The sequence below is a fragment of the Mus caroli genome, unplaced genomic scaffold (genome assembly GCF_978045245.1).
Source record: "Mus caroli unplaced genomic scaffold, Mus_caroli_1 scaffold_14, whole genome shotgun sequence".
NCBI classification, from domain to species: Eukaryota; Metazoa; Chordata; class Mammalia; order Rodentia; family Muridae; genus Mus; species Mus caroli.
In genome coordinates, this window is record NW_028227269.1 from 78,364,296 (window position 1) to 78,392,201 (window position 27,906).

The 27,906-nt window shown below is 44.9% G+C and overlaps 1 long non-coding RNA gene across 1 annotated transcript; it reads right to left on the bottom strand.

The window, feature by feature from the left end:
* Positions 1–1,676: 1,676 nt before the first annotated feature.
* LOC115032772 (uncharacterized) lies at positions 1,677–23,663 on the bottom strand. Its single transcript, XR_015045129.1, has 5 exons — positions 23,415–23,663; positions 22,474–22,578; positions 13,079–13,162; positions 4,959–5,054; positions 1,677–2,367 (listed from the first exon to the last, which is right to left on the bottom strand). It is a non-coding gene; the product is annotated as an uncharacterized LOC115032772 (long non-coding RNA).
* Positions 23,664–27,906: the final 4,243 nt, after the last annotated feature.

Consider the following 27,906-nt stretch of genomic DNA (forward strand, 5'->3'; position numbering starts at 1 on the left):
CTCTCAGCTCTGCCTGTGCCATGCCTGCCTGGATACTGCCACACTCCCACCTTGATGATAATGGACTGAACCTCTGAACCTGTAAGCCAGCCCCAATTAAATGTTGTTTTGTATAAGACTTGCCTTGGTCATGGTGTCTGTTCACAGCAGTCAAACCCTAACTAAGACACCCACAGTGAGACACTCTCTGAAACAAACTTCCCTGGTGTTTTCTCTGAAGCAGGTTCCCAATATGCCTGGCAGAGGTCACCCTTTATTTAGCCTATTCTCTACTAGACCAAGAGTAGCATAAAAGGGGTGTGGTGGTTTGAATAAGCTTGGCCCATGGGAAGTAGCACTATTAGGAGATGTGGCCTTGTTGGAGGAGGTGTGGCCTTGGAAGAAGTATGTCACTATGGAGGTGGGGCTGTGAGGTCTCATAGTCTGGCCAGCGTGATTCAGACCTCCTTCCTTGCTGCCTTCAGATCACGATGTATAACTCTTGACTCCTCCAGCACCATGTGTACCTGCATGATGTCACACTTCCCACCATGATAATAGACTGAACCTCTGTAACAGTAAGCCAGCCCCAATTAAATGTTGTCCTTTATAAGAGTTGTCTTAGTCATATGGTCTCTTCACAGCAATGAGTCCCTAACTAAGACAAGGGAGTCTTGGCTTTTCCACTTGAGGCCTGTGCTAGGCAGAGTAATGGTTGCCCAATGATATCACCACCCTAATCCATATGTCATATGATGAGAAAGAATCAAGGTGGGAGATGACATTAAGATTCAAGCTGGTTGACTTGAGAATGCAAAGATGATCCTGGATGGCATAAGTGCTTCATTAACCGCAGAAGAGAATCACACAATATAAGAATGACTCATGAGCCGTTGCTAGCTTGAGAGCAGAAGAGCCATGAGCCATGGGCTGTGGATGACTTTCATACTCAGATCAAGGCAAGACAACAGACTTTGCTTCCTGAATCCCCAGAAGAAGTGAGGCTCTGACAGCGGCTTTATTATAGCCCCATACCCACCTTTTGACCTCCAGAAGTATAAAATAACAAATCTGCATGGCCATAAGGCACTGTATGGAAACTCACTAGAGCAGCAGTGGGAAACTATTTTACAATATCATAGATCTCTAGTCTAGGGTCCTGGGACAGCCTCTGGCAGGTCCCCTGACTTGGGGACTTGCAGCCATGATAATTACCACAGTGGTTTCCTGGAGGTCCTTGTGGCCTTTTTTTCTTTGCCTAGTCTCGCCAGATTATGAGCAATCCAGCCACCCAGAGCTTCCCAACCTGGGGTCTCTTCTTGGTGAGTCACGTTCCCTGTCTGGACAGCATGTTGAGGCCTCTCTGCAGTGTAACCCCCACCCCCAATGGCATCATAACTAGCTGTTCATATTCATCCAAATACCAAACAGTGCTGGACACAGGAGCAGGGACAATTTTCTCCCCTTTCTGGAAGCCAGCCATGATTTCTATGGAGCCAGCAAGGCTGAAGTGTGGCATGGCAGGCATTCGTCTCTAAGAGGAGCCTTCCTTGGGTCTGATAAGCCATCTGATGGAAAATACTTTGGATTTGTGATTTCTCTCAATCCCATCACTTCTGTCACTTTCAAGCTGTTAAGAAACTAGAACGTGGGGCTGCAGAGATGGCTCAGTGGTTGAGAACACTTTATTGCTCTTGCAGAGGACTCCAGTTCAATTCCCAACACCCACAGGGTGGATTACAACCATAACTCCAGGTCTAGGGAATCCAACACCACCTTCTGACCTCCAAGGGCACCAGCCAGCACGTGGTACATATGCATAAATGCAGGCAAAACACTCATATACATAAAATAAAATATACATATATGATAAGGTACTCATATACATAAAATAAAAGAAAAAGGAAAAGAAAATAGAATTCCTGGAGCTTTGGCTCAGACTCTTACAAGCTCTGTAACATTGGGGACATCATTTAGGACTGGGGATACAGCTCAGTGCCTAGCAAGCATGAGGTCCAAGATTCAGTTCTTAGTACTGAAAAAGAGAGAAAGAATATCATCTAACCTCAGGCCTCAGTTTTCTCACCTGTATAACGGGCAGAATATGTGGGTCATTATAGCTAGGTAGAGAGAAGGATGTACCACGTGTTTAGCACTTGATGCATTTCCTCTTATTGCTCAAGTTCTTCATCCTTGATATTTGTTTGCTGGTTTATCAGTTTGTTTTGAGACAGGGTCCAGATATGTAGCCCTAGACTCAATCTCATGGGTCTCCCGCCTTATCCTCCGGAGTGCTGGGGACCACAAGCCTGAGTCGCTACAGCCAGCTGCCATTTGGTGCATCAGGAAAGTCATCTTCACGCTTTGCTGTGAATCATATCACCAGCGCTGGAGAGGAAGGAAATACTGTTGCTTACAGCATGGAAGCCTGAGTGTCTAAGTCTGCCTGGAAAACTTTTTTTTTTCCCACGCACGTCTTCAGGAAATAAGCCCTGCTGTGCCACCGCCAGGAGCATGATTATCGGGAAGGCAAAGCCTGTGTTTAGAGTTATGCAATGAAGAGAGGGCATTTCGGTCGCTGACTCACCCACTGGCACACCAGCTTGACTTATCCCAACTGCGGCAGAGTGCCTGGCTCGCTCGGCAAACTTTCATCTTGGATCGATCTCTGCGGGGCCAACCAAGAGTCCCTGGCACTTAGACTACTGGACTCCTGGGGCTTAGCTCATAGGGCCCCCCAAGGGAATAAAGGACAGGGGAAAAGACCCTCCTACTTTCATCCCAGGGTGGCCCTAACTCCTGGGTCATTTGCTGGTTTTGGACTGTTCACAAAAGGCTTGTCTGTTTAGAGGGTGGCAACCAATGTTCCCCAGCAACTTTGTGGCCTGGATCTGCCCAAGGAAGTGGCTCTTCTGAGAGCTGCTCAGGATACTCCAGTCATGACTCGTACATGAGAGATGTTTCAGCACGAATCAGAGTGCCCAGGAGAGAAGAAAGCCGTGTCTGCACACAGTTCCAACTATAAGCCACAGTATGAGCAACAACAACAAAATTTGACACCCTCTCTGGCACTGTCGGGACTGAGAACAACAGAACCGGGTTTTGTGACCTTCTCGTAATTTGATCCCCATGGAAAAGGAAGGTTTGGATTAAATTATGTCTCGAAAAACCAAAAAAAAAAAAAAAAAATCAAAAAAAAAATTATTTCATCAACGCAAAAAACCCACTGATATCTACGAGCTAACCTGCAGTCTAGGCAGTTTAGTTTCTTGGCCTCTTGCATGTGGAGAAGGGCAGAAGGAGAGAAGAGCCGGGGCAAAGTGAGCTCCTTCATTCTCTTGTACTGGTTGGCTGGGGCCCCTGGCCAGGCTCAGCCACCATCGGACACTCCTGTTCCCAGGGGTCACAGGCGGCAGGAGGGAGCTGTCTGTGTCTCTGAGCAACTGAACATCTGCTGAAGTGAATGTGCTCCACAGACACACCCAACTTTGTGGGTTTGCTCTTCCTTTAGTGCTGTGTGATTTAGACAAATTACTTAACTCTGCACCCAGGGAAGGCCTCCTTTTGCCTGTTGGAAAAGACACAGACTTTTTATGAAGCTAGGCAGTTACCTCACAGAGCCATCTATGGGCAGTGGCTGGCTGGTTTTACCGTAAATAAAAATGACTCGAGTCAAAGAGCACAAGCTTATAGAATCATCTAGATAGAAAGAAAATAGCAAGAAATGAGCCAATATAAGTTTACATTAAAAATGGAAGTTAACTTATTAATAATTCATCACAATTGTTTTCAAGCGGGATTGTCAGATAACTTATCTTTTCTCCTTTATACTTTTCTATATTTTCCAAATCCTAAATAAGGAGGTGTTTCAAATGTACGATTCTGTGTTTATGTGTGGTCATGTACATGTGTGTGTGCATGTTCGGATGAGTATGGATTTACATGCATGGAGGCAGAGGATGATGTCTTCCTCTCTTGATATCTTATTTTTTGAGACAGTTTCTTACTGAACCCAGCTTTCTATTTGGCTGGACGAGATGGCCGAACATCAGGATCTGCCTGGCTCTGTTCCATCAATGCTGAGGTTACAGGTAGATACTACCACACCTGGCAGTTAAATGGGCCCTGGGGATATGAACTCAGGTTCTCATGCTAGCACAGTAAGCATTCATTTTACAGACTGAGCCGTTGCCCCAGTCCCAAATACATATTGTTATACATGAACATTTCAAAAACGTTTTCTTCAGATTTTATTTGATTTTCAACTATGTGTGTCCGTGTGGGACTGTGTGCATGTGAGTGCAGGTGCTTGCAGAGGCTATCAAATGGTGTAAGATCCTCTAGAGCTGGAGTCACAGACAAACATGAGCTGCCTGCTTCGGGTACTGGGAACCAAACTTGGGTTCTCCGAGAGGACAGTATGCATTTCAACTGCTATACTGTCTGAATCTCTACCCCTAATTTTTTTTTTAAGTCTTTAATCTGAAAGTCCTGGCTCTAGTCAGGTTTCAAACCAAAGCTGTCCCACCTGGGGCTACAGTTGGGAAAAAGGAAAGATGGGATGTGGATGGGGCACACTGTTTTGACCTGCACAGGATACACTGTATGGAACCTGCGCAGACTGGCTCCCACTTTAGCTCCCCAGAATGGAGTGCTCTCTAGCCCTGTAGCCTGCTAAAGAAGTTAAGGGCAAATTGCAGCCATCAAGTTACCCTTTGTATTTCCTCTTTTTTTTTTTTTTTTTTTTTTTTCCCCGTTAGCTGCCAGAAAACCTTGAACAAATTTAATGCTCAATTACAATAGCAATTAGCTCAGGTTTCTGGCATAACTATTTTCCTTTTCGTTCTCTATGATTTAAATTTCTCTTTCTTATTCAACCAACTTATTGTACATATGTCTTTTATTGTAAACTGTCTCAAGTACACTTTGGAAATTGGACGTAAATCAAAAAGAATAAACAAAATAAACAAGAGTTTTACCTGGTTTCTTATGAGAGTTCCTGGCCAGTCTGTTAAAATCCCTATGACTGAGAATACCTAGACCAGTCAGGGACAGGTAGGCGGCATGGTTGGCATCTGGGAGGAAACATCAGAGACAAAATTCTGTACTTAGTTTGACAAAATATAAGTTAACTATAAATGCTTTTGGAATTGAAGGACTTTTGGTGAACAAGGCAAGCACACTACCTACACCACCCAATGAGCATTATCTCTCCCTTCAGATTTTCCCAATCTTCATTTTAAACTTCAGCTTTGTATTTGTAGTCAGAAGTGCTTGTAATAGATTTTGGAGCCTACAATAATTTCTTATCTTCTGTACCTTGCCTTGAGACTTGTTTTTCTTCTTATTACCCAGCTTCTAGTGATCTATTTTGTGAATATTTAAGACTTTTTTTTAAAAAAACTTTTTAAAAAAACTTTCTAAAATTGCTTCTGTTTTTAACCTGCTTTTTTTTAAAATGCTAGTTTAGCTGGGTATAAGACACTAGTTTAGCAGATTTAGCAGATTTAAGATTGCCTTAGATCCTTGAAGATATTTTTCCACTGTCCTCTGGAATTTATCACAAATATTTCTAACTGTAGTTGTCATTCTAAGTAACTTTTTATAGCCAGTTTCTGGGGTGTGTGTGTGTGTGTGTGTGTGTGTGTGTGTGTGTGAGAGAGAGAGAGAGAGAGAGAGAGAGAGAGAGAGACAGAGACAGAGACAGAGACAGAGACAGAGACAGAGACAGAGAGAGAAAGAACAGTCTATAGACACATATGTGGAGGCCAAAGGAGGATCCCTGTGTCTTCTACCACTCTCTGCTTTGTTTCTTTGAGGCAGAAGACAGGATCTTTCTCCTCTCCTCTCCTCTCCTCTCCTCTCCTCTCCTCTCCTCTCCTCTCCTCTCCTCTCCTCTCCTCTCCTCTTCTCTTCTCTTCTCTTCTCTTCTCTTCTCTTTTCCACTCATGCTGGGTAGTTTTATGTCAACCTGACACAAGCTGAAATCACCTAAGAAGAGGGAAACTCAATTAAGAAAATGCCTGCATAAGATCAGGCTGTAGGTACACCTGTAGGGCATTTTCTTATTTAGTGATTGATGGGGAGGGTCCAGACCATTGGTGGTGATGTCACCCCATGTGCTGGTGATCCCAGGTTCTATAAGAAAGCAGGCTGAGCAAACCATGAGGAGAAACCAGTAAGCAGTCCTCCTCCATGGTTTCTGTATTAGCTCCTGCCTCCAGGTTCCTGCCCTTGCTTGAGTTCCTGTCCTGGCCTCCTTTGATGATGAGAACTGTGATATGGAAGTATAAGCTAAATAAATCCTTTCCTCTCCAACTTGGTTTTTGGTCATAGTGTTTCATCTCAGCAATAGAAACCCTAATGAAGACACATTCATACACACAGTAACTAATACATTAGCACACACAGTACAAATGGGGCGTAAGGGGTGATGCTGTTTTAATTGACCATTACTGTAATTTCATAGTAGGTGTACTGCTACATACAAACTGCTGTTGCAGAAAATATTCTTTTCTCAGGGGAAGACTGTAGATCAATCCTGGGGCCCCCAAAACCAGCCAAATAGATGACACTTCAACCCTACCAAAAGCTAGTCCCTCCTGAATATTGTAAACACTTCCATTGAAAGAGGGGAAAAAAGTGACTTAAATGTTAAAAATTCAACTAATGAGCTAACTCCAGATGCACAAATCCTAGTGCAAAGCCATGAAAAACCAAGACAACATATTTCCTCCCTATCATCAGCCTCATTGTGGTGGGCCTTAGTGAGGAGGGTGACAGACAAACTTTAACATAATGACTATAAATATGTTCAAAGAATCAAAGTGGAAAACAAAAAACAAAAAACAAACTCTCCTGAATGAATTCAAAGAGAACACAAGACAGCTGAATAAAATAAGGAAGTCAATACAGGATATAAAAAATGGAATTCAACACAGAGAATACTGAAGAAAATTCTAGCTGAAGCTGGGCATTGTGGCACATGCCTTTAATCTCAGGACTGTGGGGGCAAAAGCAGGGGAAACTCCATGATTTATAGAGCAACTTGGTCTACATAGTGAGTCAAGGTTATCTAGGGCCACACAGTACTATCTTGTTGAAAGAAAGAAAGAAAGAAAGAAAGAAAGAAAGAAAGAAAGAAAGAAAGAAAGAAAGAAAGAAAGAAAGGAAGGAAGGAAGGAAGGAAGGAGGGAAGGAAGGAAGAAAGAGAAAGAAAGAAGGAAAGAACAAAAGAAAGAAAGAAACAGAAGGAAAGAGGAAGGAAGGAAGGAAGGAGGGAGGGAGGGAGGGAGGGAGGGAGGGAGGGAGGGAGGGAAGGAAGGAAGGAAGGAAGGAAGGAAGGAAGGAAGGAAGGAAGGAAGGAAGGAAGGAAGGAAGAAAAAGAAGCCAAGCTAAGATCCTAGAAATGAAAACTTAAATAAAAAACTTAGTGAAATCCTCCTAAATAAAATGGAGCATGTAGTAGACGGAAGACCAAGGGCTGAAGACAAGGAAGACAGATTGGGTCAGCCAGTCAAGATCAAATTAATGTGTTAATACCAATACATGAACAGAACATGAAAGATCTTTGGGACATACTATAAAAAGGAACCAACTTCCTGAATTATGGACATAAAAGAAAGAGAGAGCAGCCATGCCAAATGCATAAAAAAACATTTTCAATGAAATTATAGCAGAGAACTCCCCAAATCCTGTGAAAGAGGGGCTCATCCAGGTTCTAGAGACTTTTAGAACACCGAGTACATTAAACCAGGAAAGAAATCGCCCACACTATATTATAGCTTGAGTACCAAATATACAGAGCAAAGGAAGATTATTGGTAGTACAAGAGAAAGCCATTAACCCACTCCATATCATCAGAATAACAGCAGATTATACATCAGAAACTGGGAAAAACAGAAAGGCCTCGGATGATATACTTCAAGTTCTGAAAGACCACATCTGCTGACCTATAATATTATACACAACAGAGATAACTGACATAATTGAAGGAGAAAGAAAAACTGTCCATGATAAAAGCAGGCTAAAAAAATTTATGACCACTAAACCAGCTCTGCAGAAGACAGTGGAAGGAATTCTTCAGGCTGAAGAGAAAAAATAAACGCACCCAGGAGGCTCCAGGAAAGAATAAATCATGCTAGTTGAACAACTGAGAGGAAAATAACAAACCCCATGAAACCAATAACATGGCAGAAACTGATAAAAACATTTTAATGATAATTCTGAATGTAAATAGCCTCTATTCTGCAGTCAAATGGCACGAGACTAGCAGATGTGATTAAAAAGCAGGGTCTGTATGTTTGTTGTCTCCAAATAATCTACTTGATTATCAAAGACAGATTCACCTCAGGATGGAAGGATCAGAAGATGCATTCCAAGCAAATGGAATGAGGAAACACACTGGTGTCACTAATCAACGACAGACCTCAAACTAAAAGGAGTCTGATGTGATAGGGAAGGTTACCTCATGCTATCCGAGGGACCAAATCATCAAGAAACCATTATAAACATATATGCACCAAACAAGAGCAGCCAATGTCATAAACCAAAGGCTACTAGATTTAAAGTCCACCTCAGTAGTAGTCGGTGACTTAGGAACCAAATCCTCACCCATGACAAAGTCACCCCAACGACAAAATCATCAGAGAAACATTGGAGTTTAGTGGCACCATACTCAAACAGACCATGGAGTTGCCCACTACATCAAATCTTCTTGTATTCTGTCTTCAATGGCATAACATTGATGCAAGGAGAGCTATACAAAAAATACAAACGCATGGAGATTAAGCTACTGGATGACAAATGTGTCACTGTGAAGTCTTGAAGGGAAGCAAAACTTTCATAGACTCAAACAAAACTTAAAACACAACAAATAGAAACCTATGGGATACCATGGAAGCAGTCTTAAGGGGAGGTTTATACCTACAAGTGCCTGCACTAAAAAATACATTAGAGGGCCCTAAAGTAAATATCTTCATGATGTGCCCTGGGGCCTTGGAAACACAAGACAAACTAAAATCCAAAAAAAATCATTTCAGGACAACAATTAATGAAATATAAACAAAAATAAAAAACCCGAGGGACTGGAATGATGGCTTAGTTGACAAAAGATCCTATTTTGCAAGCAGACAAATCTGACTTAGAATCAGCAGAAATATGAAAGGGGCGGAGACAGGCAGCCTCCCAGAATTATGAAAGGGGCGGAGACAGGCAGCCTCCCAGAGCCCACTGGCGAGCCAGCATGGATAAGCTGGTGACTTACATGGTTAGTGAGAGGCCATGTCTCGAAATGCATAAGTAATGAGTTAAGTAAATAACTGTGAATAACAATTGACTAAGGAAGATACCTGATATCCACAGCTAGCCTCTCCAAATACATGCTTATGGGTGTATCTGTAGCCACATGAATATGAGCACACACATACAAACAAATTCCATAAATGAGCACACAAAGACAACATAAAGAATCAGTAAAACAAAGAGTTTATTCTTTGAAATTATAAACAATTTGCACAAACCCTTAGCAAACCTAATGCGGCTGTCACTCTGTGTGTGCACTTACTGCCCTCCCACTGTATTTTTGTTTGGTTGGTTTTTGTTTGTATTTTTGTTTTTGTTTTGTTTTTGTTTGTTTTAAGACAGAGTTTCACTGTGTAGCCCTAGCTGGCCAGGAACTCACAGAGATCCACCTGTCTTTGCCTCCCAAGTGCTGGGTTTAAAGGCGTAGACGACTACGCCTAGCTTCTGATTTGCTTTGTAAAGTTCACAGTTCTTTATTTTTTCTAATCAAGAAGAAATATCCAGATTATCACCTACCCTTCTAATACCTGGTTTTCCACTTTCCCTGGAGAATCCCCCCCCCCATGACCGGTAGACCATATCCAGTATCATCGGCTACCTTTTAAATTTCTTTTCTATCTTATCTACCTATCTATCTATCTATCTATCTACCTATCTATCTATCTACCTATCTATCTATCTATCTATCTATCATCTATCTATCTATCATCTACCTATCTATCTATCTATCTATCTATCTATCTATCTATCTATCTATCATCTATCTATCTATCTATTTATCTGTCTGTTTGTTTTTGTAGCCCATGCTGGCCTGATGCTCAGAACAATCCTCCTGCTCAGAGATCCATTCACTGGTATTACAGGTAATATACTATACCTGGCCTCTGGTAACTTTCAGGCTCTCTCTGTCTCTCTTTGCCCACCTTGAGGTCCTATAAGAGTTTGTCTGTCTGTCTGTCTGTCTGTCTGTCTGTCTGTCTGTCTGTGATAAGGATTTTATATCTCAGGCTAGCCTCAGATTCCCTTAGAGTTTTTGCTGGTTCCCATGCCTATATTCTGGTTAATCTGTTCTGGTGACCCAGGTACTTTCTGGCATCAGATTTTCTTTCTCCTGCACACACACACACACACACACACACACACACACACACACACACACTTACCCCTTTCATTATTTTCAGTTCCTAATCTCATGCCTTTGACTCCTGGAAAACCCTTTGCCTTTCCCATTAACTTCTCTGAAGGAAAGTTGGAAACGTTGATGCCCATTCATCTTCTTTGTTAGATTATTTATTTTATGTGTACGAGTGCTTTGTCTGCATATATGTATGTGTCTGGTGCCTGAGGAGGTCAGAAGGGTATATTGGATCCCCTGTAACTTACAGATGGTTGTTAGCCACCATGTGAGTGCTGAGAATTGAACCTGGGTCCTCTGCAAAAGCAGCAAGTGTTCTTAACTGTCTTTCCAGCCCTGGAGCATGCTTTCCAAGCATGTGATATTGATACAGATACTTGACAGCAGGCTTTAGGAGCCCCAGGCTGACTCACCATATATAGATTCCAACTACAAACTCATCCTGGGAGTGCCCTTTGAAGTGTTGTGAGTCTTCTGGCCAGTTTTTATGAATAGCTCATAGGATGAAGTAAAGAATGAAATGAGTGTCTCAACATTCCAAGAAAATGAAGAAAGGAAACAAATATGTGTGACTGGGTGGGGAAAGCCTGGGATGGCGTCATATTCCTCAGTGAGATATGCTCACACTGGGGCTGGCTGCATGAACGGTCAACAGCATTTGGTAAGCAGCACTGGAGGTCAGTACTTGCTATTCTGGGTGCAGTTAGGAGCCAGTTCTTAGGGTGAATGCAACAGAAATTCCCCCAAAAAGAAGGTGGAAAGGACTGGGGGGCTTGGAGAACCAGTCTCAGAGATGGGAGACACGTGAACAGGGGGTGTAGATTAGAGAGAGAGCGCTTACCTAGTATCCTTGGGGTCTTGGAGTCAATCCCCAGAACTATAAGGAAAGGAATGAAAGGAAAAGGTGGGGAAGAGGGGAGGGAAGGGAAGGGGAGAAGGAGATAAGCAAACTTTCAGAAGCCAGGAAGCAAGAACTTCAATAAGGATCACACAAGTGTGTCAGGATAATCCACTTGAGCATGATAGAATTCTCCATAGAGCTATTCCCTTATTCCTCCACCATAAATTCACTTTCCACAGAATTGATTGGGGCATCTGATTGACCTAATGTGGATCACAAACCTTCTGATAATGAGCGACATCCACAGTCTGACCATACAGGTGAAAAATCAGCAACCACTCCCCCCATACCCAGATCCTCAGTGGAGATTTAAGGAGTTGAAAAAACAAACAGACAGACAGACAAACTCATTTTCAGGCTAGAAGGATGGAGCAGTGGCTAAGAGCACTTGCTGTTCTTCTAGAGGACCCAAGCTTAGCTTCCAATACCCATGTCAGGCAGCTATAACACCTGTAACTCCCAGCTCCAGAGGTTCAAACCACCTTCTAACCTCTGCAAGTGCCCATATACAGTCAACACACCCACAAATAGACATACACACACATTAAACTCAGGGACAGGGTGAAGCGATAACTCAGCAATTAAAAATATCACTGCTTTTTCAAGGGACCTGGGTTTAGTTGCCAGGATCCCTATGGTGGCTCACATCCATCTGTAACCCCAATTCTAGGGAAGCTGAAGTCCTCTTCTGACCTCTGTGGGCATTGCATGCTTGTGGTACACAAACATACATGCAGGCAAAGCATGCAGGCTGCAGGATATTTGATCACACTGTGAACCAGCTTTAATCTTAAACAAGGAAGGTACAGTTAGTTTGTAGAAAGAAGCACCCATGTTTGAAAGTGATGTCTAAGTGAGTGACAGACAAAGTGATGAGCCAGAGAAAGATTTGACAAAGATATGCCCAACTCTCATAAGAAGAGAAAGGAAAGTTAGGCGACTTAAGGGAGCAGAGCAGAGAGAAGGGAATGGGGATCAGTTTTACCAGGAGACACAGAGAGGTTGAAGAGAGAACAAACTAGACACAGGTAAAGACAGAACAAACCAGAGAATGAGGAGCCAGAAGATTAGAATAAATTGCCAAAGTTAGTATGAGGCCAAGCAAAGCAATTCAGTAAGAAACGGAAAGAAGCCAGATTGAATCAGTCAGCTTGAAGAGGAATTTGAGCCAGAACAGCTGAATTAAACCAGCCAGCTAGAGATCAGATAGAACAAGACAGGGTGAGCTTATTCAGCAGGAAGTCTCAGAGGAAGCAAACATTCTAGGCCTAGATAAGATTGTACAGAGGCTGGAAGCTTCCAGGACCAGGCATAGGTTAACAGATGGAGGCAGAAAGTCTCAGAGATGACAATTACATCAGAAGAATAGAAGTGACTTTTACACAAGCATACATGTGAAAATCAGAGTTAAAAAAAAATCCTCCACAATATTTAATACATATTTTTTTTTCGTTCTCTCTGCAACTTCACTTTTAGAGTCAGGCCTAGATTGCTATAACTCAAAGGATACCTCTGTGTATTGGGCCACATGCTTAGGTAGGATAGTCCCACACACCTTGGCAGCAACTCTAACAGTTAGTGTCACACCAGGGTTCCAGGTCGAGGAAGGTGCTCATCCTCTGTGGTGAGGAGTTAACCGTCTGTAAGTCTTTACTGTGTCATTGGCTTAGACCCTTATGGAAAGTTCCAGTATTTCCTTTTTCTTTTAAATAGATCGCCCATCCCCACCCCTACCCCCATGTAGCTACTTGCCCATTTACCTTCATTCATTTAGAACCGAGGCCTTTCTACAATGTCACAATCATAGCCCAGATCCTTTCTTGATGTTGATTATAGGATAGTACCTGTGGAAAAGAGGCACAAATCTCAGGAGTCTGTAGGGATCCAGTGCTTTCTCACACCCCCCCACCGTGTGTGTGTGTGTGTGTGTGTGTGTGTGTGTGTGTGTGGTATATGTATGTGTATGCATATGGAAGCCAGTGTGCTACTACATCCAGCTTCCATCTTTATTTTATTTTTTATTTTTTTGAGGCAGACTTTCTCACTGAACCCGACCTCACCATTTTGGTTGCCTTGGTAGGCTATGGAGCCCCCTGAATCTGCTTGACTCGGTCTCTGCCCTCCCCAGTGCTGGGATTATAGATGTGGATTATAGACCACCACAGCTGAGGTTTTAGAGGGTGATGGGGATCTGAATTCAGAGTCTCATGTTTGAGCAGCAAGCACTTTACCAACTGAGCCATCTCCCCAGCCCTAGATCTGAGATTTGGTTCTGCCAGTGCAAGAGAAGATCTAGCCTAAGAAACGAGTGGAAGATAGGCAAAATCTCCCATGAAAGATATTGTTGGGAATGGAAATATAGCTCAGTAATAGAGTGCCCACATACCAAGGGCAACACCCTAGACTCAATCCCCAGAACCAGGAAAGAAGAAAGGGAGTGTCTTGGTTTGGGTTTTATTGCTATGAAGAGACACCATGACCAGAAGAAAACATTTAATTGAGGCTAGCTTATAGTTTCAGGGACTTAGTCCATTTATCAATATGGTTGGGAAACATGGTGGCATGCAGGCAGACATGGTGCTGGAGAAGACGCTAGGATTCTATGTCGTGAACCAAAAGCAGCAGGAAAAGACTGCCACATTAGGCATAGTTTGAGCATAGGAGCTCTCAAAGTCCACCCCAACAGTGACAAACTTCCTCAAACAAGGCCACACCTCCGAACAGAGCCACTCCCTATAGGCTGAGTATTCAAACACATGAATCTATGGGGCCATTCGTATTCAAGCCACCACCGCAGGAAGGGAGGGAGGGAGGGAGGGAGGGAGGGAGGGAGGGAGGGAGGGAGGGAGGGAGGGAGGGAGGGAGGGAGGAGGGAGAACAGGCCATTGCAGTTCTTCCAGACTTGGCCCATACCTGGGATTAACAAAAGGCTATGTAGAGATAGTTTCAGCGCACTCTTTGTACTTAGATCCTTTGATAAATATGCCCAGTAGTCGTTTTTTTGGAGGTCCTCTATTTCTCCGCCAATATTTTTCAAGGTATTTACCGAACTGGTTGACGAAAGCACCATGTTATCAGGTAGAAATTTGTTCACCAAAACTCCTGCACTTTACCCAAGATTGCATAGCTTAATCGTAACACCAGGCCAAGCAAGGTCAAGACACCGTGGCTTCTAGGCATTTAACGAGGAAAAGTAGAGATCTCTTCAAGTTGGGACCAATACTTAGAGCTTAGCTACTTGAGACCCAACCTTAAAAGACCTCTCACCATGGTGCTTTCCAGTGCCATGAACCAGAGAGAAACAAACACCTCACGGAGAACATGTTCCTCCTGAACACTCCAGAGTCCTCTCAGATGTAACCAAGTCCATTTGTAAGTTCCTTTCAGGGCAGCCTGCACTTCTCTGCATATGGCCCCAAGTCAAGAGTGGCTATTTACAGGTATAAAGGGACAGACAGAACTAGATCTGTGGACAGGGTTCCCACTGGTATGCAAGACCCCTGATAACACAGGATGGAGCTGGGAATGAGAAAAGAAGCACTGAAGGCCCAGAACTAGGCTCTCAGCACACTACCCCACCTCGGTCAGACCCAAATTGCCCTCACTCGGTCAGAAACCCCCAGTTGTCCCAAACTCTAATTTCACACCTGCCTTCCTTCCAGGTTGTAGGAAGGCATTTTCCCCCCCCATGGTAGACAGACAGAACCTTCTTTGCTTAACAGTTCATGAACTTGTTTTATATCTATTAAGTATTTGGACACACAATATGCAGACTTCCCTTTGTCCTTTTCCCCCAGGCCCTGAAAAATGTTAAGGGTAAGTTTGGTTGGCACATTGCTTTTCTTGCTCTACATCTTGAATTAGTCTCCAACAGGATAGTTTTATATAAGGAGGGGAAGGATGAGTCTGTGAGTCCCAATGAAGCCCGCAGTGCCAGGCCTACCTATGCACATGCAGAAAGGCTGGAGTAGAGCAGCAAATACCAGGAGTGGGCCGTCTCCTAATTGGTCACAGTTCCCACCTGTCTCCCTTCACTCATTTTGGTGACCTCTGGCCTCTCTGGCCACTAGGGCGTTTGAGTTTGTCACCCCTGATTTAAGACCTCCATTTAGATATGTCCCTTCCATATAAAGCCACTGGGCTGCCACATTAAACACCTGGTCTCCACCTCTTCTTTCCGACACGCCTCAAAGAAAGTTGGCGGCTGGTTTTCCCATCAACCAAGTGTAAGTTCTTAAAACTTCAGGATGGGATAAATGCTTGTAATTTTGGCAACTCCGTCCCTAACTTCTGAGTCTTGGGGACTCATTAAAACAACAGCTAAGAATTTCAAGAGAGCAGCCTCTCTGCAGGGGTCCTCTCCTTTCACAGAACCACGTGAACTGGAAACCAGGCCGCATGGATTCCTCGCTCTGACCCCAGTGAGGGAGGCAGATTTTTGATAACCAACAAAGAGCTTTTGTTTAGGTTTGCGTCAGGCTAGATCAGCTCTCCCCACTGCACGGCCGTTTACTTCTAGGCTCATCTTCCCTTTCTGCCCTCCCCCCCCCAAAAGAACGCTCAGCCCTTCCTCCGCAGGCCCAGTCCCCAGCACCCCACCCCCTCCTCCTCTCGGTCTGGAAAACAGCTTTACGCGCTAACCTCCAGGGGCGTTCACTGGCTTTCCAGCGGGGTCCCCAGCCCCACAGGCTGCCAAAATAGGCTCTTTACACTACGTAGATGGGAGAGAAAAATATGCTTGTTCCGTTGCAACTGTCAAGCAAAGGACCTGCTGAGCTCAGATAGAAATAGCAGCAGGGTCAGGGCAGGGCAAGGCCCCAGCATTTCATTAGCTGGGCTTGGCCCAGGGTGATTAAATGCACACAGCGGCCTATGAATGGGGCCATGGAGGGCAGCGCACTGTGCAACACAGGAAAATCATTCTTTGGGTGCTGTCAGCTGGCTGAATGGGACTTAATCATCGGGATAATGAGAACCCATTTCCATTGTTTTAATTTGACGGAAGGAGTGAGAAAGAAAGACCTTTTCCCCCCTCTGGGCGAAAAGATGTTAAACTGTGGTCCATGTGTTTAACGGGAGTCCCATATCCTCCACACTGCTGTTAACTAAGCCCCGGAGGCCTGGTGCTTTTTACCACTGCAGTGAAAAGCATGTGGGTACTGAGTTCTTGTTGGTACTTCCTTTAGGCCCTGTGATACATAGATGGGATGTCTTCTGTGCTGGCATCTGTCGCCAGCAGCTGTACCAAAGCATCACTGACAGAGAGAATCCACTGGGTAAAGCTGACTAGGCTCTGCCCCTACAAAAATGCTTCCAGCCATGAATGAATCCTACCGTGAGCATTTATTTTTCCTCTTTTTAAAATTTTAAAGATGTGTGTGTGTATCTTTCTGTCTGTGTGTACTAGCACACATCTATGTATGTATATAATTTCACAATGTACATGCATAGGTCAGTGAACAACTTGCAGAAGTGTTTCCTTCCATCCTGTGGGTTCCAGGGATCAAATTCAGGTCATCAGGCTTCTTGGCAAACTGCCTTTACCCACTGAACAATCTCATCAGTTCTCTTTTAGCACACTCTCTCTCTCTCTCTCTCTCTCTCTCTCTCTCTCTCTCTCTCTCTCTCTCTCTCTCTCTCATTCTCTCTCTCAATAAAAGGTTGAGTGGATTCAAGTTACCGACTCGTTTGAGAATTCTGAGCCTCTTACATCTCATTTGAGGTCCAAGAGTCCGAGCCTCTACAGACAGAACCTCAGCACTGGGGGGCTTGCCAGAACTTGAGCTCTGCACAGAGCATTTGCCCACCATGCACAGAAAACAAAACAGAACAAAACTTTCCAGAACTGGAATGGAGCCAGCTCGTTGGGATAACCCCTGGCTCCCGGGAGGCAGAACAGCCAGTAATGGATCCCTGCTCCCTCAGCTTGATCCTCTTGCTGTCCTTCCAAGATCACACACGTCATATGGAAACATGAGATATTTATTCTCCAATCTGATCGCTCATTTGTTTACTTCTGTGGAAATCCGTGACAGCATGTCCTCCCAAAAAGTCAGTGAAGGAGCCCTGAAACCCAGAAGCATACCAGGGAGCTCTAGCTCACTGCGCCACTCTCTAGAGGAGGAAGTTGGAGTGGGAGGAGGAGTTGGTGGCAGTGAAGGACACTTGGTAAACCGATGCAGGCTTGTGAGAGCCAAGGCTGGGGAGAATTTCAACCAAGAGCAAAGAGTGGATTTGGGTGGCGTGTTTGAGAGCAGGAAACAGACGTGGTCGGAATGAAGACTCCATGCGGGGAATAAGATTCCATCCGAGAGTGAGGCCAGATGATGTGGGATTGTGAAAGCCAGGCAGAACGTGCTTTCCTCTCCCGACTCCATCTGTGGTCGTAAAAAGTGATTGTGGTCGCTGTCATTTGTTTTTGTTTTCATTTTTCCCCCTCCCATGTTCTTCAAAGAGATAGGCAGAAAAGAAGAGCCTGTGCTCTTTCTCGGAGCACAAAAGGAGAACCATTCTTTGATGGGACCAGGATTTTAGGCCTGGGTTCCAGACCACAGCCTGTGCATCCTTTGGGGGCTCTCAGCTTTACCCCGTGTAAATTATGCAGATTCTTCTCCTGCTTAATTCAGGCTAGCTGCTTCTGCTGTTTAGGTACAAGGTCTTGCTATGTAGCCCAGGCTGGCCAAGAACACTCCTGAGTGCTAGGATTACAGGCACTAATCCACTACACCCAGTCCCTTCCCTTGAAAACTTGGAAGAACATAGATGATGGGTTCTCCATGGCACTGAATGGATGTCTAAATAAAGAGATAAAACAGATAAATGGCACACCCAGCTCCTTTCCAAAGAGAAGTAGTACCTGCCTTCTCCTCAGAAGCCGTATTCTATACAGCCGGGTGTTCTGAGAATGTGCCAAGCCATCAGCCTCAACTACATAAGCCCAACAGGGTCTCCCTGTGGCTGCAATAATTCCATGTCCCTCCTGTAACCTGGAAGGCAGGTGTAAAATTGGAATTTGGGACAACTGGGGGTTTCTGACCGAGTGAGGACAATTCAGGTCCGACAGAGGTAGGGTAAGGTGCTGAGAACCGAGTTCTGGGCCATCAGTGCTTCTTTTTCCATTCCCATCTCCATCCTGTGTTACCAGGGGTCTTGCATACCAGTGGGAACCCTGTCCCTCCTTGCTGAAGGCATACCCCATTGCTTTGAGGACTCATGTAGATCAGTGGGAAAGTCAAGATGGGATGCGGCATTCCTGGGATGGATTTTCTCATCCCTGAATTTGAATGTCACCTACCACCCTACTCTCTGCCTGCAAAGCTCTAAGAGCAGTGCAAATATTGAGGCCTTGTCCCAAAGAAGAGAGAGAATGCAGAGTGGGATTTGGAATGACAGCTCTTGGTATTTGTGATTCTGTTCCAAGAAGTCCAAGCACTTAAACATGGCTGGCAGTGGCTGTGGTGGCATGTCTCTCTAGTCTCTGGGATCCACACTGGTTCTGTGCTGTCTATAGACTCGGTCTCCACACTTTTTCTTTGCAGCTGTCTAAACTGCTCTGGCAGGGGACCAGAGCTCTGTTCTCAACACTCACATTGGTCAGCTCACAACCTTCTGTAACTCCAGCTCCAGGGGATCCATCTGATGCCTCTGTGGATACTGGCACTTGCAAGCACATACCCACACCCAGACACACATAATACATGTAATTGAAAAGAGAGTAAGTCCTTAAAAAGACATCATAAATCCAAAGGGCCTCTGGCAGTGCTCCCCTTGCTCCAGTTCACTGCAGCCTTCGTCTGAACACACGCATGCTCACTTTGCCCCATGTGTGCCACCGGGTCGCCCAATGCCAATGAGTGAAGCACCCCAGCTCACATGCAGGAGTGTGCAATGAACTATAGTGTCAAACTGGAGAGATGGCTCAGCTGTTAAGAGCACTGAGTGCTCTTCTGAAGGTCCTGAGTTCAAATCCCAACAACCACACGGTGGCTCATAACCATCTGTAATGAGATGGGACTCCCTCTTCTGGTGTGTCTGAAGACAGCCACAGTGTACTTACATATAATAAATAAATCTTTACAAAATATTTTTTGAAATGAACTATAGTGTCTCACTATACATATTGTGTTCTGCTCATGTAAACATAATGGTTTCATTACAGAGGACAACGTCTTGTTTATATTTTCTACCATTATTCTTCAGTCCTGTAAGGATGTTTAATTTTTTTAATTGCTATTTTGAGTTGATGCCTTGAGTTTCATTTATTTTAACTGTTAAATGAATTTTGGGTTGGATTAGAATTTCCAATAATTTCTAAGGTGATCCTGAATGAGCATCTGGAATTTTGCATTTCATATATATGTGTGTGTGTGTCTGTGTGTGTGTCTGTGTGTGTATGTGTGTATGTATGTATGAAAAGTGGCATTCTTAGTATTGGCAACCATAAAACCAAATTAATCAACTATGAAATATGTTCAAAATGCTGTATATCCTGCAGTATCAAATATTCAGCTAAAATTTAATGCCATGTAAATAGATAGTTATGTCCATATCATTAGTATGCAATGTGATGTAATCTCTAATAAATGTAAAATTACATGTCTATCAGAGAATTTTCAAATGTATGTATTTGTGTTCCTGTGTGCATGTCTGTATGCATGCAAAGGAAAGCCCGAGGACCACTTCAGATAGCCTCAAGAATACTGGCAGGCGGATTTCTGAGTTCGAGGCCAGCCTGGTCTACAGAGTGAATTCCAGGACAGCCAGGGCCACACAGAGAAATCCTGTCTCGAAAAACCAAAAAAAAAAAAAAAAAAAAAAAAAAGAATACTATCTATCTCCCTTGAGACCAAGTCTTCCATTGGTCTGGAGCTCACAAATTGGGTTAAAGCAGCTGGCTGGCAAGCCCCAGGGATTCCTCTGCTTGTGCCTCCCCAGTACGAGAGTCTGAGTACACCACCGTGTCAGCAGTTTTACTCAAAAAGTTATATATAACTTTTATATATCTATATACTGGAGGTCACATAAACATTTCTTGGGTGAGAAAGAAATGACCACTGGGGAAGAAGATGCCCTGCTCCACAGATGGATTTCTAACATGTTAGTGTCGATGTAAAGGCAGCTTCCCTGCTCAGCCACAGCCCATCCTTCATCCTCCTCTCCAGTCGTTCCTCTTGACCAAGTTCAACTTCCTGTTGTTTCTTCTGTTTAATGTTAGCAGTTTCAAATGGAAATTGTGCATACAGTTACTTTATTCTTGTATCTTCTTGTGTCTTTTTTCTTCTTATGTTTTTGCCCTTTTCCATTCCTACCAGTCAAGATTTGCCTTTCCACTCATGTGTCTTTTTGTGGTCTTTCTCCAGTTTTAAACTAGTGATGACTACTTTGCTGGAGTGACTGTCATCCTCCTGGGTGCTATGAACCTTTCTCTGCTGTCCTTGTTCAAGGTAGATGTTGCATTGCTTTCTGTGAACCCGCATTACTTTGCTGACCTGTTGACTCTTGGAATGTGCAACCTGAACTTCACCGTCCTTTTGGAAGGGCCTGGGTTGAAAACCCTGTTTCTGTCTTGACCTCATATAGTCTTTCGAATGTAAGAAAATGTCTTGAGATACCTCTTATAGATCTTGAAGTCACAAAGAGATTGAACATCACTACGGCCACCAACATTTCAGCCATGTCCACAGATAAGAAGACAGCTCATTGCTTGCCTTATTGTAAAAGATCCTCTACTGCCTCTGTCTCTTTGTGTTCACTATTCCAGTAAACTGGGGTGTGTTTCTCCTGTTCCCACTTTAATCCAAATTAAACTTTTGTAAGACGTGTTTCCCTTAACCCAGAGCTCAACAAATGTGTTCTTTAAAAGATGAGAAAGCAAATATTTTAAGCTTTGAGAGTCAGGCTGTCTGTGTTAGTCAGACTTCATGTTACGGTGACAAAATCTTGACCCGGACAATTTAAGGGAGGAGACGTTTATTTTGTTCATAGTTTTCAGAGTTTCAATCCATCCTGGCATAGAAGGCAGGACAATGAATAGCAGCTTGCCTCAAGGCAGCCAGGAAGCTGAGACAGAGTTACCTTCCCTGCCCCTATCTCACATTTGTCTTTTATTTTGTTTTATTTTGCTTTGTTTTTTGAAACAGGGTCTTGTTTAGCTGACCTAGAACTCACTGTGTAGACCAGGCTGATCTAGAACTTGCAGAGATCCTCTTGCCTCTGCCTCCCAATGGCTGGGATTAGGGTGTAAGTCACGGTGACAGACCGTGGTTTTGTTTTTATTGAGACAGGATCTTGTTATGAATCCCTGGCTGGAACTCACAGTAGAGTAGACTGGCCTCAAACCCGAGATGATGTTCTTAATTCTGCCTCCTGAGTCTTTTCCTATTTTAATTCCGTGTGAGCATCCACCCAGCTGAAATGGCGTCACCACCGTCATAGGAAGTCTGTCTCCTTATCTATTGTTCTCTGGATCATCCTTGCAGAGGGAAGCACCCTGAAGTTTCCTTTACTAATTTCTTAAGCCCTTTCAACCAACCTGGCAATCAAGTTGAGTCATGACACTCACTGTCTCTGTCACAGCTACTCAGTTCTGCCACTGTAGTACAAAAACAGCCATTGCCAGCATGCAGACAAACGAGCTTGGTTCTAATCAAACTCACATTACAAAAGTAGAGCAGGAGCTGGATTTGGCCCTAGGACCACATTCTGCCAACCACTGCTCCATTGTGACTCTTCTGCTCCCCTCTGCCTCCTTCTCCATGGTTAGCTATTTATAAGCTCAGACCTCCCGAGGGGCGGAATCTCTTGAAGTTAAGGACTTTTGCTCTTAGATCTCCCCAGATCTCTAGGACCGAGAAGCTGTTTGGCAAAGGCAAGTGGTTGAATACCAGAACAGTCACAGAGAAACAGCTTCCTCGGGCCTTGGCGAGACCATCACACATTTCAGAGCAGATATAATGGTAGCAAGGTCTATGGAAACAGGGATGAGGCCATTAAAGATTCACTAGAAGAGACAGATAACCAAACCAACCCAGAGATTCTGTCTACCCCTTTCCTCTGCCCCAAATTCCCCGCTCCGCATGCCCCCCACTTTACATCCCTACTTAAAGTCCTCCCCTTTGCATGGAGGCCACTTCATGTGCTCTTGTAACCCCAATACCTTGCTTCACCAGGATAGACTCGGATGGAATCATTTCTTCGATCTGTCAGTGAGTGCCTTATCATTCCAGAAAATAATTAAGCAACGAGAATTGTTTCTGTGTCCCTGGCAGGAAAAAAAGGGGGCAGGGGCAAGTTATTACCAGGCATGAGATTTAGTAACTTAATTCTATTGTCTAAAATGAAAGGTTATATGAAAATCCTAACAGATGAGCTTAGAGAATTTGCAGCATGTTTCTAATGGGGTAGTCATCGTCCTGCCTCCCAGCCTGTCATGTTTGTCTGCCTGTCATGTTTTAACTCCCAGCTGCCATAAAACCCCCAGAATCACCTTGTTTTCAATCCCATAGCTACAGCTGAGAGCAACCCTTCCCTGTCTTTATACAGTGCTCTGTGATGGTCAAAGCACTTAGCATTTCTTAGATGAGGCAATGGACGCACATTCAAGGACTTGCTTTGATTGACATTGCTGAGACCTGGGACTCCCACCTAAGAGCCCTACTCATTAGACCAGGCTGACTCCCAGGCATTAGAATGAAACAGCAGTGAGAAAGGAAGCCAGGGGCTGGAAATGGCTCTTCAGTTAAGAGAACTTGTTGTTCTTCCAGAGGACTGGGTTTAAGTTCCAGCACCCACATCATGGCTCACAATGCCTATAATTCTAGTTCCTGGGGGGAACCCAATGCTGTCTTCTGGCCTTCTTATTCTGCATACATGGTGTACATACATGCATGCCAACCATCCAGACATATAAAATACAATTTAAAATGAACAAGAAAAGAGGAGCCAAGCAGTATTTTAATCCCATTTGGAATTCCAAGGAAACCTTGAAATGAGTATCAGAACTTTGATGGTATTTGTTAGTGTGGCCCAGTAGAAGAGTAGACACCTTAACAAACTTTGCACAAGACACACACACATCTTGAAATCAAATCGACTAACCTTCTTGGAAGTAACAAAACTTTACACTAGAACTTGGCTTGAATGAAGAGATTCACAGCAAGCCTGAATCCTCATCACCCTTGTAAAATGATTCAGGCACCCCAGCAAAGACCCCAGGGTCTTGCTTGTGCTTGACCATGAAGGTCACCCTTCACAATGGAAGGTTAATACTGACTCCAAAGTGAGCGAGCCACCGACTTCATCACTGCCACTTACTACAGCCTGTGCTCTGTGTTCCTTGGAAACCTCTTGCCTCAGTTTGGGCTTGACCCAACCCACTTAGAAGGAGGAGAGCAATTTTACAGCCCTGCGTGGAGTGACTCCAAGCCAGTCGTATCTATTTCCAAGTGATCTGACGCAGCAAGCAGATCATGTTTCCTTTGGAGGCTTGGCTGAGAAAAGCTGGGCTGGCAGGTCTGAGCCAGAGTGAATAAAACGACTGTCAAGAAAAATCCCAAATGGCCTCTAAGGAGGGAGGACTAATGAAATGCTCAGGTCAGAGGTGGGGTGCTTTCTGGGGAGATTGTAAAAAGAAAGGAAGATGAGGTGAGCATGTGTGAAATTTGCAAGAGTCAACAATGACAGGGGACGCCAAGCACACTGGCACATGCCCAGAACGTTCCGAGAGCCGGCACCTAGCCTGAAACAACGCTCTCTCATACACACAAAATCTAACTCTTAATTTGAAGCTTACCTTCACTCAGAATTTTTATTGGAATTTCTTACGGTTGGTTACCTGTCCACCTTGCCCCCATCCTGCCAAAGCCAGCAGTGATTCTAAGTGCTTTGCCAAAGACCAACAAAGCCCTGTATTCAATTATTCTTGTCTCAGGGAATAGAAATTAGGGAATTCCAGGAACGGGATGTGGGAACAACTGAGAAGCTAGGCTTCACTTGAGATCCTTGAAAAAGAAATAAATACCTTGTTGTTGGGATAGAAATAGAATTGGGTCTGCACAGATCATTTGAAAAGAGAAGCCAAGTCTTAGGACTGTCTCTAGCCCGCTGACTTTCTGCTCAGGATGATAAGAGCAGACCATTGACCATCAGATCCCACGGGCATGTGTCTGGCTCTTGGTTCTCTTCTTTGGCTGTACAGGGGTATTTTAAAGGGCAAGACACGGGGACAAAGCTGTTTTTCTTGAGCAAGAGGTGTGTGCGTCCAGCTCCGTGCTTGTCAGTGGAGCCTTCGAGAGTCCTTTTTCCATCCAAACAGCTTGGCCACTGGATATGGTAGCAGCAAACGGCCACTTCCCCTTTGCCTCATGCCCCTGACAGTCAGCTGGCCTGTTTCAGGGCCCTACTGCGTGCCAGTCATTGTCTTGGAATGGAACCAGAATGCTCTTGCCCTTAGTGTCTTGTCTATGTATCTGGACGGGAGACACCTGGGGCAGAAACAGTGTGAGAAACACTGGAGATTTGAGAAGAGGAGCCACCAGAGTAAACATGAGGATAGACGGGTCATCCCTAAGGTCTTTATTCTCCTTTAAGGACCCCACATTGATTTCTAAAATATCAATTATCCATTTGTTATTTAGATAGGATTGGGGTTCAACATGAAGTGGAATATGGAATATAGAAAAGGACTGCTAGGAAAGGGCTCATGTGGCTTAGTAGGTAGAGTGCTTGCCTAGCACACATGAGGACCTGTGCTGAATTCCCAGCTCGGCAGAAACCATGTGTAGTGCAAGCACACATATAACCCCCGGGTTTGGGGGTGGGGTGGGGGGATAGAAGCAAGACAATCAGAAATTCAAAGGTCATCCGTGGTTCTAGAGCCGGTCTGAGGTCAGCACCTGGGATACATGAAACTGTCTGTGGAGCTGGAAGATGGCTCAGAGGTTAAGAGCACTGTCTGTTTTACAAGATGACTCGAGTTTGAGTCTTAGTACCCACAAGGTAGCTTACATGGGCCTGTAACTCTAGTTCCATGGAATCCAACTCCCTCTTCTGGCTTCTGTGAGCACTAGCTAGGCACACACCCAGTTCACAGATAAAACACCAAACACCCCACCCATACCAGTTCTGAACACAAAAACTAGCACAAACAGCTACTGTGTTTGAACAGTTGTCTCCCATTTGTAGAGTAGAGAGAGAACCAAGAGTGGCCAGATCACAGAGGAGGGAGGGAATCTGCCATAGCCGGTGTGTGTGTGTGTGTGTGTGTGTGTGTGTGTGTGTGTGTGTGTGTGTGTGTGTGTGTTGTGTGTGTTAAAAGCCAAATCCAGGTTGATGTTGGCACAGATGAAAAGGGCAGATGTCAGTGAGAGAGGGACGATCAAGAGTGGTTTTAAGGTTTCCATTTGGGTATCTGTGGGATAGCAATTTTGTCAACTGACATAAAAGAGACAGGGAGGAGCACGATGAGGCGATTGTCATAGGAGGCAGGGTCATGATAACCAATATGCTTTAAACATGTGTGATTGGAGAGAACCACACAATGCCCAGCTCGAGGTGTCCTGTAGGCATTTGGAAATACATGTGGGAAATTCAGGAAGATGACTGGGCCTGAGATCGTAGAGCATGGGTGGTAAATGAAGCCAGCAGAGTAATAAGGTCACTCAAGAAGAACAAACATATCTGAAAGAGCAAACAGAAGCCCAAACCTAGAGAAGACACCATTTGATGGGGCAGCAGCAAAAGACGCTGGGGAGGAGACAGAGGGAGAGATCTAAGAGGTAGGAGGAGGAAAAAGGAGGACTTCCAGCTACTGCTGACAACAGGTCAGGGCAAAGGTCAGTGGGTATAGGAGCTGTCACTCTGGGTAAGCAGTCTGCCTAGTTCTTAGCAGGTAACTGTTACTGAGGAGCACTTAGGAATACTGGGCCATGAGACAAGCGAGCTGTGTCCATCAGGACTTATGTCACCTACCATTTCCAGATGTGGATGAGTGCTGAATGTCCTGCCTATGTAGGGAAGGCCTTAGCTTGACCACACCATTAGCTCCTGTCTCTTACTACCTCCTACCAAGAACAGCGCTCATGGACTAGATAGGTGAACAGCCCAGATATAGAGGTCTGGGTCCAGGTTTCAGAGTTTTAGATGCTGGGGTCAGTCCTCATGTAAATGATGATCTAGGTCTCTCCTTAGGCTAGCCCCCTTCCTCAGAAACCCCTGGCACATCCAGGCCATCTCTAGGGATATCTCCATCTGCCTTCCTTCTTGTCACAATGATGTCTGCATTTTCTGTAGTCGCTGAAGAAGACAGAAAAATGGCATGAAAACTTATAGAGAAGACGGTACAGAAAACCTATCGCGGTGGAGATGCTTTAGCCCAAGTGGGGAGAGTTAGCTGGGCTAGGTACCCACTCACTCCACAGAGCTCTGAATGCACGCATCTGTAGTGAATCATGAAGGGAGGGGAAGCAGCCTGGTCCTCTAATCTTCCTCCTCCTTGGAATACATAAGTCCCTTCTAGCTGATGCTCTCTGAGGGACAGGGTCATCTGTCTTGTGTACTTTTCCAAGGTATCCTTCCTCCCTAAGAAAGAACAGGCCAGGCCGGAGCACAGCATATTGAGACACCCCGACATCGAACACTCCTCAGCCTCCCTGGTCTCACTGTCCACAGCTAAATCACTCTGACCTCCAGGCCGTTATTATCAATGGAGTCCTTTTCCATTTCTTCATGGGCTGCTCAGGACTCCTTAGGAAGGGGACATACAAGATGCGGTCACTTTACTAAACGAATCCAAAGCAAAACCCAGTGGAGACCCCACCACTACCTACACATGGAAACTCAACTTTTAGGGGTCCTGCTTTGGAGGCTCAGTGAAACCTCCTGGAGACAGAAAAAGCCTGGAACAGCTTTTTAAGAACTCTCTGAAGCCAGACGCAGTTTTTCTCTCTCCTCCTTGCTTCTCTTGGTCTAGGAGGCTGCTGGCCTGCTTCCTGTCTTGCCCCCACTTCTCTAGTGCCCAGAACCCCTGCTGAGATTGTCCTCTTCCTCTGGGACTCCCCCTTCTCCTCCCCCAGCCCAGCCCAGCCCTGCCCAGCCACTTACCTCCACTGGGCTCCTGCGTCACTGCTATTCATCTCCTTTAGAGCTGGGCTTGGCTGCAGATGCTGTCAATATGGTAACTTTAGACTCCCTGATTGGAAAGGCTTGCAAGGCCAGTCAGACAGCCCAAGGAAGAGAGCAGTTTGATTTACTCCCTGCAGCTTTGAGCTGGTTCTGCCCCTCCCTCTTTGCCCGAGCTGTGACCTCCTCAGGTCCCATCCTGTGTTCACAACAGAGGGGAAGAGAGAGGGGACTGTGCGGTGATCTAGGTACAAGGTTGGCCAACAGCTCAGGAGCTGAGGAGCCAGAGATGCAGGCCATAATGACCATGGAGGGGGTGCTGGTGGGGCAAAACAATGCACAGGGCCCGAGACACGAGGATTATCGTCCCACCCAGGGCCATGATGGGGGCATCCTACGGGTAACAGGGAGACCCTGAGGCTCCTGGCCCCTCTGAGCTTGTTCCCTTTTCTGTCTTTTCTCTCCTGAGCTC